Source organism: Etheostoma spectabile, chromosome 23 (assembly GCF_008692095.1).
Source record: "Etheostoma spectabile isolate EspeVRDwgs_2016 chromosome 23, UIUC_Espe_1.0, whole genome shotgun sequence".
Lineage (NCBI taxonomy): Eukaryota > Metazoa > Chordata > Actinopteri > Perciformes > Percidae > Etheostoma > Etheostoma spectabile.
The window spans coordinates 4,801,728-4,805,619 of record NC_045755.1 but is presented as its reverse complement, the minus strand read 5'-3'; the positions used below and the strand labels follow the sequence as shown (position 1 = coordinate 4,805,619).

The following is a 3,892-nucleotide window of genomic DNA, read 5'->3' as shown; positions in this document are numbered from 1 at the left end:
TGGATTTGCTTCTCTTTCAATTTTCAATTCTTTTTCAATTTGAAAGAGGCCAATTGCATGTATGTAAACCTGTCTTTGACTATATCTAATACTGTACACATACATGCACATGCACAAAAGAGGGCTTATATGATTGTGATGAGGTCCATGAGTCACCGTCTTTAGCCAAAGTCACTAAAAAAGTACAGCATGGCATCACTCTGTAGTAAAAAAAAAAATGTCTGCTTGCACCCAACAAAATTGCCACTTAACTGCAACAATATCACAGTGTTTGATATGTGCCGGCCCAACAATGGGCCCTTCCGTACCTCTTTATTTCTCTGTGTCTACCCATGATAAATTATAAACACGATCAATTTTGATAATGCAAGGGAGCAGCGGTATCCAGCGGAAAAAATAACCATCTTGATTATTCCTCCTCATGGAAAATTTTCTATTCTGTACTTTCCAAGGTAATGGTAACAATTTTCTCTTTTCAGTCTCACTCGTGGCCTCTTTCTCTCACTCACTGGTAAAATGTGGAGTCGTTGTTTTTTTTTCATCTTTTGCTGCAATGCTGAAAGCCTTTTGACCTAAAAAGTAGGGTTTTGTTGATAGATTGATGCTTTCACACAGTGACATTAGCTGAATCGCCGGTGTTCAGAGGCCCGTGGTGCCACTCTGGAACAAATGCCCTGGAATTTTCCAAATAATCCCCCTGTGTGCCTGTCTGTGTGTGGTGCAGCATTGATCTCCAGGGGGAAATGGAAAGCATCTATCTATATATTTGTCTTTTTGTCAGTCTGTCTGCCTATCTTTTTACTAATCGTTGTCTTTATCGAAGGGGGATGGGGGGCTGGAGGTGCAGTAACCTTTGATGTGAAAGGAGATATAGATAAATATAGGGGAGTAGAGAGGGGCAGGGGCAGGAGACGTGGGATTTTGTGATGACAGCTATGGTATTAACACTTGGTACAACATGGCATTATACCTTGACAGCAAGGTAAGAGAGGGATAGAGAGAGAGAGAGAGAGAAACAGAGAAAGAGAGAAATTATGAAAGAAGAGACGGAGAAGTGAGAAAGAACATTTCTGTATGTCACACGAGAATGAAATGTCATCCATTCTAGCCTCCATTATTCATGATAAATGTACCCATTATTGTAATTGTCCAGGTGGTGCTCCAGCAAAGAAGAGCATAGCATCTGCAACTAATGAGACAACAGATTTAAGTTTGACAAAACATAGTCTCCCAATAATGAAGAGCTGCATAACCATCGATTTGGATTCATACACAGGGTTTATTTAATTTGAGTTTATTCAATGAAAACAATTACCTGTTGCATCAGTCACACATCTGCAGTGAAAATGAGCTGAAACAGTCAAGTTGTGAGCCAAAAAAACAAAACAAGGAGCTTAAAGATGCTAAAAAGCTTCAGCTAGAGCTGAAGAAAAACTGCAGGCAATTGATAATTCTCTGTGAGTTTGTTGCAACTTCATTTACATTACACACATTATAATTGTATCCATTTTTAAAATAAAATGTATGAATTGGTGCAACTTTAAAACTGAAATTTATACTGTGAGTTTATAATTCTAAGGTGCTGCAAATGTATAACATGCTTAGAGCAGGTATACATATCAGAAGAAAAGTCCACTTTGCAACATTTAGCAACAGTAATTTACATCTACTTTGCATTTATCTGATCATTTGCTGGCTTTTCTTTGTCCCTCTAAATAACAACCTCAAAAAGGTTATGGCACGTAAGCCATGTTTTGCCTTACCTTCTCTCAATTTGTCATTATTTTATATTGGCTTCTCAAACCACATGACAAACTCACAGCTGTAATTCAAGAAGTTCTGAAATACTTAGGTAAGTTCTTTGGGGTTGTTAAAGGGGATTCTGGGATATGTAGGAACACTGAGAGAAAGTATTGCACCACCAACAGTAAATCCTATCTTAACAACACAGACGTATTAAACATCTATGTGTCATTTAAATGCACAAAAATAGAGTTGTGTCTGAGTAATGTTGTCTTTACACGCACATACAAGGTATTGTCAAGCCTCACTAGCAGTGGGTCACAGTTGAGGGGAGTTCAGAGGGCACAAAACCAGCACCGCCAACCCCCCTCTGCCCAAACACACACACACACACACATACACACACACACACACACACACACACACACACACACCCACCCACAAACTGCCTTGTCAAGGAACCCTTTGTGCTCTGTTGTTTTTTCAGGGGAAATTCTCTCTTTATTTCTCTGTGGGGAAAATAAAGCAGCGATCACCTAATCACACACACTGAGAAACCCAGTCAAGCTCACCACACACGCAACAACACACACACACACACACACACACACACATGATTCATACAAATACATACTGTATGCTCAAACACATGCAGAAACACATACCCTACACACAAACGTTTGTATTGACACATGTTAATGACCACATGTTTACACACACATTTTGAGACATGGGCAAAAGGCAAACACACACACACACACACATACTCACACAATGGGTCATTTATGTCCCTCTCTGCACCCCACATTCATACTTGGCAGTCGGGTCACCGCTCTGTTGTTTCAGTGACCTGGAGGAGAAGTTATGTGCTCTTAATTTATACATCAGGAAACACACCCCTCTCTCTCTCTCTCTCTCTCTCTCTCTCTCTCTCTCACATACACACACACACACACACACGAACAGGGATTTTCTAGGTTAGAGATGTGTTTTATATGCAGGAAATGTCAAATATATGTATGTATATATGTATATATATATACATATGTAGTATGTGTACAAGATTTCTGGAGTATACCCCATTCCTTATTTGGAGGAGAGAGAGAAAAGAGAGTGAGGAGTAAAGTAACCCAGAAACCTTTAGCTGGCCCAGGGAAGAGTGTAATATTGATGATGGTTGCAAGACCTCAACCATGGACGCACATGCAGTGGTGTGGTAGTAGCATATACTATGTTCAGGACCAAACCTTAAAAAACCAAGACAGAAGAGGTGCTGTAGAAAATGAAATGCTGTAAAATAAGATGTGTATAGTGTTTATGTGTGTGTGTGTGTGTGTGTGTGTGTGTGTGTGTGTGTGTGTGCGTGCGTGTGTGGCACCCACTGAGCGCTGTGCTCTCCCATGGGAACTCGAGCACAGCTGAGAGTAAATGGCAATTACTGTGTTTAACTGTTTTATCCGCGCTCAGAGGCAACCATACATCGCCGATTCCACAGAACATCATTAAAGCACACTTAAACACACAAAAACACTCACAGAGCCACACATTCACACACACACACAGACACACACACACAACACACACACACACACACACACAACACACACACACACACACACACACATACACACACTGTCACGTCTGGTGGGTTATCCATGCCTGTCACATCGTCATTTACTCAACGACGATGGAGTGATACAAATACCGGCAGACATATTTCAATATTCTGCTGGAGCAAATTATGATATCTGATTAGCAAATGATGGAAAAGGGCGTCACTCACACACACACACACACACACACTTATACACACTCAGGCTCAGACGGCAGCCTATCTAACACACACACACAGACACACACACACATACACACACACACACGATGGATAGACCTATCAGTCAAGCGTTAGGATGTAGTCATTTATGATGATGATTTGTAATGCATGAACAGTTAAAGACAAAAGTAGTATGGGGCAATTACACAGTGTTACAGTACCTGCCAGGCTTCAGTTCTTTATAAACATATTTGTTTAGGGCTTTTATAGCCTTTACGACAGCTTGAGAATAACAGGTAAGTGAGGAGGGAGAAGGGATGACACACTGCAAAAGGCTACCAAGCCTTTTCAAAACCAGACCACTGCCAAGGACTC

The 3,892-nt window shown here is 40.8% G+C and overlaps 1 protein-coding gene and 1 long non-coding RNA gene across 2 annotated transcripts in view; one reads left to right on the top strand and one right to left on the bottom strand.

The window, feature by feature from the left end:
• Positions 1-1,062: 1,062 nt before the first annotated feature.
• LOC116672951 (uncharacterized) overlaps positions 1,063-3,892 on the top strand; it is a 9,685-nt gene continuing 6,855 nt past the window's right edge. Inside the window, exon 1 of the long non-coding RNA XR_004327694.1 lies at positions 1,063-1,072. This is a non-coding gene — a long non-coding RNA (uncharacterized LOC116672951). The remainder of the gene's footprint in view (positions 1,073-3,892) is intronic.
• The window catches only part of bcat1 (branched chain amino-acid transaminase 1, cytosolic), an 18,730-nt gene continuing 17,902 nt past the window's right edge, over positions 3,065-3,892 (bottom strand). The window contains exon 12 of the mRNA XM_032504950.1: positions 3,065-3,102. The gene's annotated coding sequence lies outside the window, so the exon portion shown is untranslated. The remainder of the gene's footprint in view (positions 3,103-3,892) is intronic.